The following is an 11,392-nucleotide window of genomic DNA, read 5'->3' as shown; positions in this document are numbered from 1 at the left end:
TTTTTTTTTTTTAGTTTTAATTTTTTGCTTGTATAAAGTAGTCGTTAAATCAGCTGGTAACCAATCTTTTCTTTCAACAGGGACCCCTCAAGAAAGACCGCCTTGCCAAGGAGATGTCATAATTGTACTCTGCCACAGCTCTGTCTGGTGTTGTCATGCAGTGCTATGGAGTGGTTTAATAAAAATAAACCAAATGAACCGTCGCAATGGGAGTTTAAAAAAAAATTATTTTCCCCTCCATTTCAGAATGGATGTCTGTTCTTAATCATCGTCTTGGTTTATTGCAGTTGTTCTCAACCTTTGTAATGGTGGTTTCCCCCCCCCCCACTTATACCTTAAGTATTGTACGTTCACAAGGCTCATTCTAGAGGACAAAAGTTGTTTCCGAACATGAAAGTTTTTATTTTTATTCCATACTTCTCTATATTTCGCAAGCATTGGTTTCAAATTCTGTATATTCTGCTAAGTTACTTTTTCACAAAGAGCTCTAATCGGCTCAAAGTCTGACGGCAGCGTCAATCTAATGAGGGATGATGGGACTGATGAGGGCAGTGTCAGGAATTCTGCTTATTTTCCCTGTTCCTATTCCTCTGTCCAACTGCAACATCCCACAGCACTCGTGCCCAGATGTCCTTACCAAAGAACAGCTGGCTCCCCCCACTCCCTCTGGCCTCCCATCCCACCATTACATTATAGTTGGATGAGGGCTGCCGAGGACTTTCATTGTGTTCTCTGCTGTTTCTCCTCGTGTGTAAATTTTGCTGTAGCAATCTCAAGCAACAATGGTTAAAGCTTCCCCATGCCTCTAGGTTCTGTCCTTGAGAACTGAGGATCCCTCTGAGCATTGGGGGCGTCAAGTTCGGATTGAGGCTTTTGTTTGACAGTCTGAAGGGAGCTCACCTAATTAAGAATCTTTGTCCTCACTGACTCGCTTCCCCCATCATTTCACAGCGTAATAAGAACCCTGGAAGCTCTTCACACATGGTTTAGGCCTTTCTTTCTCGTATGGTACAGTTGTGCTCAAAATTATTCATACCCTTGGTAAATATGATCAAAGAAGGCTTTGAAAATAAATCCGCTTTGTTTATCCATGTCATCTGTCATTAAAAAAAAAAGTGTGGGAAAGTCGTTATGAAAAGAAAAAAAAAAATTCTCTACTACAGTAAGTGTCTATCTTCCTAATGCACGGTGAGGGGGAGAGTTTGCTCAAAATTATTCATACCCTTGGTAAATATGATCAAAGAAGGCTTTGAAAATAAATCCGCTTTGTTTATCCATGTCATCTGTCATTAAAAAAAAAAGTGTGGGAAAGTCGTTATGAAAAGAAAAAAAAAAATTCTCTACTACAGTAAGTGTCTATCTTCCTAATGCACGGTGAGGGGGAGAGTTTGGCTAAAGACTCCAAGGATCACTGCAGAAAATGGTTGATCATCTTGGGGTCAGAAAGCCTAAAAAAAAAAAAAAACAATGTTGGTTGGGAGGGTTTCAAGAAAAAACTAGAAAAGAAGACACTCATCCAAAAACAAACTTGCTAGACACGACTGGAACTTTAAACAGAACTGGGTTCAATGGCCAGATGAAAAAAAAAAAAGAAGCTTTTTAGCAGCAAACACTCCAAAGGGGTTTGGTGCACACAGGGATAAAAAAAGTACCCCATATGTACGATGAAATATACTGCTGGATTTTTTTTTATTACAAAACTTGTAGAAGCATACAGAAACTGCTGGATCTTTAATGATGTGGCATAGATGGCTGTGAAGAGTGGGGGTGGGGCCGTGGGACTCGAGATGGTGAGTGGTACAGGCAGGGCCGCATTAAGACCGCACTGGGCCCCGGGGCTATGACTTACTGCAGGGCTCCCCATCACAATAATGATATATATATATATGGTCAAACGGGGCTAAAGGCCCACCTTAAGAAAAAATGTGGCAAACCTAAAAAAAAAAAAAAACAATGTTGGTTGGGAGGGTTTCAAGAAAAAACTAGAAAAGAAGACACTCATCCAAAAACAAACTTGCTAGACACGACTGGAACTTTAAACAGAACTGGGTTCAATGGCCAGATGAAAAAAAAAAAAGAAGCTTTTTAGCAGCAAACACGCCAAAGGGGTTTGGTGCACACAGGGATAAAAAAAGTACCCCATATGTACGATGAAATATACTGCTGGATTTTTTTTTATTACAAAACTTGTAGAAGCATACAGAAACTGCTGGATCTTTAATGATGTGGCATAGATGGCTGTGAAGAGTGGGGGTGGGGCCGTGGGACTCGAGATGGTGAGTGGTACAGGCAGGGCCGCATTAAGACCGCACTGGGCCCCGGGGCTATGACTTACTGCAGGGCTCCCCATCACAATAATGATATATATATATATGGTCAAACGGGGCTAAAGGCCCACCTTAAGAAAAAATGTGGCATTCACTGTGCCTAAAATGTATAATTGCAGAAAAAAATGTATACGTTGTATTGAACATTAATGGAGCAACAGATTTTGTGTGAAAATAAATCAAGTTGTTTATTTTGTTTAAAAAATCGTATAAATGTATGTGGCAAGAGGGGCCTTTTACCCCACACATGGTGTAAAAAGCATACGGTATCGATACAAATACTTCAGCTAAAAATTTTTTATTTTTAAATGTCTAAGTTAATACTTGTTCAAAACAATCACTTTAGCAAAGTTTGTACTATTTTGAAAAATAAAAGTATTTTTTTTTTTATTACAAAACTTGTAGAAGCATACAGAAACTGCTGGATCTTTAATGATGTGGCATAGATGGCTGTGAAGAGTGGGGGTGGGGCCGTGGGACTCGAGATGGTGAGTGGTACAGGCAGGGCCGCATTAAGACCGCACTGGGCCCCGGGGCTATGACTTACTGCAGGGCTCCCCATCACAATAATGATATATATATATATGGTCAAACGGGGCTAAAGGCCCACCTTAAGAAAAAATGTGGCATTCACTGTGCCTAAAATGTATAATTGCAGAAAAAAATGTATACGTTGTATTGAACATTAATGGAGCAACAGATTTTGTGTGAAAATAAATCATTCAAGTTGTTTATTTTGTTTAAAAAATCGTATAAATGTATGTGGCAAGAGGGGCCTTTTACCCCACACATGGTGTAAAAAGCATACGGTATCGATACAAATACTTCAGCTAAAAAATTTTTATTTTTAAATGTCTAAGTTAATACTTGTTCAAAACAATCACTTTAGCAAAGTTTGTACTATTTTGAAAAATAAAAGTATTTTTTTCCCCCCAATAAATATGCTGTCATTAAAATGTTAATATAAAAAAGTATATTTTAAAATACAGAAACAAAATCGTTTTAATAAGTAAAGATTCTGAAAGTATTGAAGGAGAACCAATAATAATTGAATATATATTTACAGTAGTAACAGCAAATTATATTTTATTATATGATATGATTAATATGTTTTTAAATATGATGGTTTCATTCTAAACGTGGTGATTATCTCTAATATGGACACCCAACATAATATATTATATTTACCATCGGAATCTAATGTCATGTCAACAAATGGAAAAGTCAGCCATCTATTAATTATCATGTTAATTACTGTGCGCCTTTAGCCCCCTGCTGTTGTTACCATACTTTTACATATTCTTTCGTTATTTAAAAACGGTTGCTTTAATTATCTAAAACAAAACTGAAAATCATAAAGAAGACCTTTCTCTCAAAATATATGTCAAATATATTGAAAGGAAGCCACACACCAAACAAATGCAAAGTTCAAGATCTTTGAACAAAAAATTATTACTGAAGATTTACATAGATAATTTTAGAATGAATGCATGTAACGCCGATGAGTGGCATTAAACGGCTTGAAAGATCAAAGACAATTTTTAATATAACTTCATCTGAAAGAAGAAAGTCATATACACCTAGGATGACTTGAGGGTGAGTAATTTGTGGGCTAAATTTCATTTTTGGGTGAACTAACCCTTTAATAGCATAGTGTAAAGATTCAGCCTACATTCCAGGAGGATAATATAATGCCCAAATGCACTTGTCTGCTGGCAGCGTCATAAAGTGCACAGATGTTTTATAAAGGACAAGAGCATCTGTGCAACATAAAGAAAACATGCTCTGGACTTTTTAAGAATTATTAATAATAATAACAAAAAAATGTTATGTATTTATTATTTGTTTGTATTTATAACTCTTATTTGTCTACTATTTTTGTTCTTTATTATGTTGTAAATAAAAATATGGAGGAAAAACTACAATGTAAATAAAACTTTGCAATAATATTCAAATGCATATTTTTATTGTCTAAGGCAGCCATTTCTATATTTATTTATTTATGCATATCCTTTATAGACTGCATTGAAACCCCACAGTATGAGTAAAGAAACCGTCTTATGTTGCCATTTATGATTGCAGAAATTAATACACACGCATTGGTTTTATTTTTTGAAGAGAGACGGGGTAGAGACAGTGGACAGTCCTTGGCTAGAGTCTGCCTGACTGCAGCCCTGATGCAAAAGTGCTGCACTGTGGAATCAGTATTCAGAGCTGGTTCCTATATGGACACAGCATTCTAAAAGCCAGCAACAGCATCACCAGACTCCTTAGCAGAAGACAGGCCCAGCACACGGTGCAGTACAGGCCACCGTCTGTCTGCACGTGGAGAGGGGCACAGGGAAACGGTTGGTCAACGCGATGAGCAGTGGGTGATATACAGCTACTAATTAGCCACGGGCTGTTCATCTGTGCTTTTTATGGGAGTGAGAGAGCTGAAGTTGTTGGTGTTGTGTCATAATTGACATTCATTACATTTTTTCAAAGTCTCTTATTACATGAGTAGTCCCTCATTAGCTCATTAGCCATTCGCAGAGTTTCTTTGCTTTACGGTTTTCATCCGAATGGTTTGCATTAGTCTGCACGTGCGTTCATTTAATTTAACGATAAGCAAAAGCTCTGGAAAGCAGTAAACAATAAGAGGCGAGTATGATTTTGTATTAATATTTTATATAAAACATAATATATAGGCCTATTGCTACATAATGATGTGTGATATATAGTGTTTAGGTATATAAGCAGGATATACTGTTATGTATATTATCTTATAAATATCTCCATACAACTTATGTAGGGTCAAAGGGATGCTGGAGCCTATATTTATACCATGGTCTGTCTGAATACTTGATTCTGATTGGCTGGCAGGTATGCATTAAAGTCGTTTAATGCACAGCTAGTTCCAAGTCAGTTTAATCACCATTTTATATTAATGTGCTGCTTTCATTGACGCACACAGAGAAAGAGAGGTCGGAGATCAAGCTGCGCACACACAGAAACATTAAGGAGTACAGAAACTTGTTGACAATGTTGCAACATCAATAACAACTTTAACTTGTCAAATGACCATGGTATAATTGGCATAATGACGGCTAGTTGTGCATTAAATGATTTTCTCTGCGGAGAGAAGAGTGCATTAAAATCGGCTTACACACACATATATGTATATACAGTGCCGTGAAAAGGTTTTTGCCTCCTTCCTGTTTTTTAAATGTTTTGCATAGTTGTCACACTTAAAAGATTCCCCCTTAATAAAAGAAATCATCATTTAAAAACTGAATTTTTTATTTACTTGCATTATCTTTGTGTAATATTAAAATTAGTTTGATGATCTGAATCTTTTAAGTGTGACAAATATGCAAAAAATAAAAAAAACAGGAAGGGGGCAAAAACCTTTTCACAGCACTGTATATATAAAATCACCAATACTTAAAAAAAGCTTCAATTACAGTTCAAGGCAGTATACAACTCTTTTTCCTGTTTCAGTCTTCGAGTCTCATTTTATTCTAAACTTTGACTGTCCCGGGTGAACTCAGCTGAGCTCAGATCCCAGGTGAGCATCACAAGCTTAAGATACCCCCCCAAAACATCTCATCCCCGACTGTTTAAAAAGATGATAGAGATACACTGAATTTTATGCTTGCTGGACAGTTGGCTATGTGGTCTGGGCTTATATAAGTGTGGTCAGGGGCTGGAGACACAAAGGCAGCAGCTGTGGGATCAGGCCTTTAGTATTCCCAGCCAGAAGGGGACAGCATGTTCCTTGGGTCTCTGAGAAACCAACCACACACACAGTCTCTCTCTCTCTCTCTTTTGTGCTCACTCTCCACTCTGATCACACAGCACTGCAGAGAGACACACAAGGCATGTTTGATCGCCACAACAGGAGAGAGAGGGAGAGAGAAAGGAAACAGATACGCATGCAGACACACAGAGTGATGGGGAATAAGGATGGAGAGAGAGAGTAGAGACAGAGCGAGGTGTCAAATGGAGAGGTAGCAGGAAAGAGAAGGCTGGAGATGGGTAGACAGACACTGACAGGTACACAGCAAGGGGCTAATACCTAACGTCATGTCTCACAGCAAGATGCAGATATTGACACTCTGGGTAAGAGCAAGACAGAGACAGATCCAAAACAGAGATCCGATGCAGTTTTAATCACTGACAGTGATTTTATTGCTGGAGGTCACCAGGTCACTGTTGTTTCTTGCTGGAGGGCTGCATAACTGGCCATAGCTTTTGATAACCACAAATAAAATGTACTGCTCTTAAAAATAAGGCTAAATATAGCATTTTGCAGAATTTTTTTATATAAATTGCAGCAGTGAATAATGCATCATATCATGGACTAGTTGAACAATTATCATTTTATGAATAAAAATCACAATTTCTGACATGGTTTCAATATGTTGTCACAATTTCCAGTCACCAGTCCACAGAGCTGTAAAGTGTTTGAGTAAATGTAATTAATTACTGTACTTGAGTATCTTTTTTGGATACTCTGTAGTTTTACTGAGTATCAAAGATATTAGCAACTTTTACTCTCTACTTCACTACATTTTTTAATAAGCATCTGTACTCTTTACTCCACTACATTTGTAATGAGTGTTGCAGTTACATATTACATTTTACATGGCACCTAGCTTTTTCTGCAGCAGTTTATTTCAGCTACAAAAGCGATAAAAAGTGATATCACCAACTACAGGGCACTGAAAGTACAATATCTTGCCCTTACTCAACCACATTTGTCAACAAGGCTACTTTAAAATAATGCGAGTTCCTTAGCAACGACAATAAGGCTGAAACCATTGCAATAAAGCTTTGACTTTTTAATTTAAATTATTTTTCCACTATTCTCCTGTATTCTTATCCTGTTATTATTGTAAAAGTTCAGTAAAAAATTCAGCAAAAAATAAATAAATATATAACATTATTTTATTTATCTTGCAGTTAACTGATACAGAAGAGACCTATTTGAAGCATATTGTTGGATTGAAGGATACAGGCTGTGAGAGCCCTGAACTCAAATCACAGCATTCGTACAGTTTGTATTTTTTAGTTTATGTATAGGTAAACATTTATATATAGTATATTTATAGACAAAATCTGTCAGTAGGTTAGTTGTGTATAGGTTTGTACTGTTTTACTTCATTGTTGTATGTCTGTATTTATGAAGCACCGTGGTCCTGTGAGGCACGACATTTCGTTCCACTGTATGTCCTCACATGTAGCGGAATGACAATAAAGCTCAACTCGACTTTTGAGGTGTTCAGTTTTATGTTGGTTTTAGAAAATAAACGTGATTGCTCTTCTCACAAATCAACTCTTTCTTGTTTTTCACTGGTATTTTTACACTTGGAGAGACTGAGAAAATTTCACGGTGGCAAAGAGAATATCGAGGGACCAAATTGTTATTTATTAACAGATACCTGTACTCAAGTATGGTTTTCAGGTACTCTTTACACCTCTGCCAGTCCATTCACAGTCTTATCATCTATCCTCTATCACAGTCACCAGTCCATTCACTATCCTTAGTCACCAGCCCAGTCCACTGGGAACTACATTTCCCAGCATCCCTTCTGGTCAACACCTGCACTCAGCCATCACCACACCTGCCATAGATGATCTCTTCAAGCCCTGTATAAGAGCAGTTACCCTGCACTTCTTCCTTGGCTGGTCTCGTCTCTCCACATGTGAGGACTTACCCGACTACTTCCTTGGATACTTAAGCCAAGTTCACACTACACGACTTTAAACGTCGGCAGATCGCTGTGCTGTTCAGACTACATGACTTGCTGTGTGTCTTGAAGTTGTTATGGTGTACACACTGCGTCACACTACGTAAATGATCTGCAACAGGGGGTCACACACTACACGAGCTGACAACAACTCTGGCACCCAATGACTCTACACGGTCCCCAAACCCCGTTTTGTCACGAAAACACATGCAAGAAGTTGAACGGAAATGACTCGAAACAACAAGTGAAACAGGAGTTGTTTATTTGAAAATGGATGTCGGGAAGAAATTAGTGCTGCAAGCTGTTTTGAAAAAATGAGCTCCATTTATTGTTCAAACTTTTCTTAAAGCCATGTTGCTGCTGCTGTTTTTCTTCCACTGATCACAACCCATGCCTTGCTCTATCATTGGCTGTAGCTTGTTGAGACACCTGACACCACGTGATGACGAGTCAGCCGACGGTCCAGATATTTAGCATGCTAGATATTTGTTTGGTGTCAGTGAGTCTTTTTGATGCGTCGTTGAATAGTTCACACATAAAGATTGCTGAGCGCTGATCACCCATTGATTTCCCCCCGATCACAGCCCAACCTGTCGGCGAGCTCGTTGACTTGCAAATTGGGCTTAAAATCCTGTAGTATCTTGTCTTCACTAAGCCTTCACCGCACACCCACCAGCACCTGCAACAAACAAAGAACTGTTTATGCTCAAGCTAAGTGCTATCAATTTTCATTGAATTATATACTCACCTGTTTACCACGCTGCTTCTCTGAATTACCTGTGAATAAAGACTTTGTTGTTGACGTTACCTCTGAGTCTTCTCTTTCTGTACCTGTGACAGAAGACCAGACCAGCAACCATGATTTCAGTGGCAGTCACCCCAGAGGATATTCTGTGTTCCATTTATCAAAATGGCCGCAGTATAGAAGGATATGTGGAGGAATTCCTGCAGTATTGTCATTAAACATCGTGGGATGACAGAGTCTTGATGGATTTGTTTTGGAGTGGACTAAATAAGACTCTCTGCATGGATACTGGTGGGAGATTCTGGCGTCACACTTGAATGGTATTTAGATACTGGGTTGTGGCTATGTGGTTCCCCATATACGGTCGGTGTGGTGGAGCAGGACAGCTCCAACCCCTGACCCTGAGTCCGCTCCAGTGTCGGCTCCAGCCCCTGAGTTCACTCCAGTGTTGGCTCCAACCCCTGAGTTCACTCCAGTGTTGACTCCAGCCCATGAGTCCACTCCAGTGTCAGCTCCCGCCAATGAGCACAGTACAGAGATGGCTCCATTCCTGGAGTTCAGTCACAAGTCTGCTCCAGCCCTCGAATTCAGTAACGAGTCCGCTCCAGTCTCAGCGATCTGTATCGAGTCCGTTCCAGCCCCAGAAGTCAGTGTCCAGGCCATTACGTTCTCAGTGATGGCCCCAGCCCTTATCCCTAGTTCTGTGCCCGCTCTCATCCCTGAGCTCAGCCCAGTGCCTGCTCTAATCCCAGAGCTCAGCCTAGCAAACTTTCAATCTCCAGAAACCTCAACTAACAGGGCAACCAAGTCAGAATCTCCAGCAATCATGAGTGCTTTACCTGAGTCTCATGAGGTCATAGCTCATAGGCCAGTGCCCAATCAGATTGTTCCCAGCCTGGAGGATTCAGAGTCCCTGTCACTGATTGTTCCTCCTGTTATGGTGGTTTCCATAGTGTGTGTCTAGGCCGCACACTGCCCTATTACTCATAGCGAATTGGAGGTGTTAGCTCCCAAATTGCCTGTTTGTTCTGATACGACCATAGAGGTCATTCCTGAGTCTTTGGTCTGACAGTCGGTGACCCAAGAAAATAACCTCTGGTTACTTGGTTATCCAGAAGTGGCCACGGCTGCTGACAGAATCTCCTGTCTCCTGTATCCTGGCCACGGTGGCCGATGGAATCTTCTATTCGCCTGTCTCCAATGTTCCGGCCATGGTGGCAAATGGAATCTCCTGTTCTCCTGTCTTCTCTGTCCTGGCCACAGCAGCCAATGGAATATCCTGTTTTCCTATATCCTGTCTATTGAGACCAGCCCTCCAGACGCCCGTCTCTCAGCCGGTCCTCCAGACGCCCATCTCTCAGCCGGCCCTCCAGATGACCGTCACTCAGTTGGCCCTGCAGATGCCCATCACTCAGCTGGTCCTCCAGATGGTCCCAAGTCAGCTGGCCCTCCAGACGGTCCCAATCCCTCCAGATCTGCCCTGGTGGTCTTCGGCACCATCTCCTCAGCTGTGGTGGTCTGCTCCACTGTGGGGCTTTTTAGACCCCTCTACACTGCTCTGGTGGGCATCTGCTCCACCGCGGGCATCCTCAGTTCCTTCTGCTCTGCTATGGTGGTGTTTGGCTCTGCGTCGGAGGGGCTCAGCTCCATCTGCTCCACCTTGTTGGCTTCCTGTTCAGCTGGCTTCGCATGGCTCAGATTATCATTTTTTCTTCCTCCCTCTACTCCCCAGTTGGGCCTGTTTTGGTGCAAGGTCACACCTTTTGGGAGGGGGGGGGAGGGTACTGTCACAATCCCCAGTCACCAGTCTAATCACTATCCTCAGTCACCAGCCCAGTCCACTGTGAACTACATTTCCCAGCATCCCTTCTGGTCAACACCTGCACTCAGTCAGCCATCACCAAATTTTCCATGAATAATCTCATCAAGCCCTGTTAAAAAGCACTTACTCTTCACTTCTTCCTTGTCTGGTCTTGTCTTTTCTGATGTGAGGACTTACCCGGCTACTTCCTTGGATACTTACCTGTCTTCAGTCAGTCTTCAGTTCCAGTCTTCACTAAGCCTTCAACACACACCAGCCAGCACCTGCAACAAACAAAAAACTGTTTATGCTCACGCTAAGTGCTATTTACCATCATTGAATTATATACTCACCTGTTTACCACACTGCTTCTCTAAATTACCTGTGAATGAAGACTTTGTTGTTGACGTTACCTCTGAGTCTTCTCCTTCTGTACCTGTGACATATGTGGGCAGAGACAAATCATATAGAACAGTGAAATGCTTTTAAAGGGATAGTCTACCCAAAAATTTTAATTCTGTTATCCTTTACTCACCCTCATGTCATTCCAAAAAGTTTTAGTTCTCATTGCCTTCCATTGTATTTTTTGTCCATACAATGGAAGTCAATGGCAACCAAAACAGTTTCCAACATTCAAAACATCTTTTGTGTTCAACAGAAGAAACTCATACTGCCTACAAAGGCAAAATACCTTAACTCGCTAGAGTGTGAAACTGAGAAAAATGACTTTAAAGTTTTTTACTTGTCCAGCCAAACTAATTATAGGTAGGACACTGGAAATTTG

The sequence above is a fragment of the Sinocyclocheilus grahami genome, unplaced genomic scaffold (assembly GCF_001515645.1).
Source record: "Sinocyclocheilus grahami isolate Dianchi unplaced genomic scaffold, SAMN03320097.WGS_v1.1 scaffold768.1, whole genome shotgun sequence".
Taxonomy (NCBI): Eukaryota; Metazoa; Chordata; class Actinopteri; order Cypriniformes; family Cyprinidae; genus Sinocyclocheilus; species Sinocyclocheilus grahami.
Note: the sequence above shows the minus strand (reverse complement) of the source record.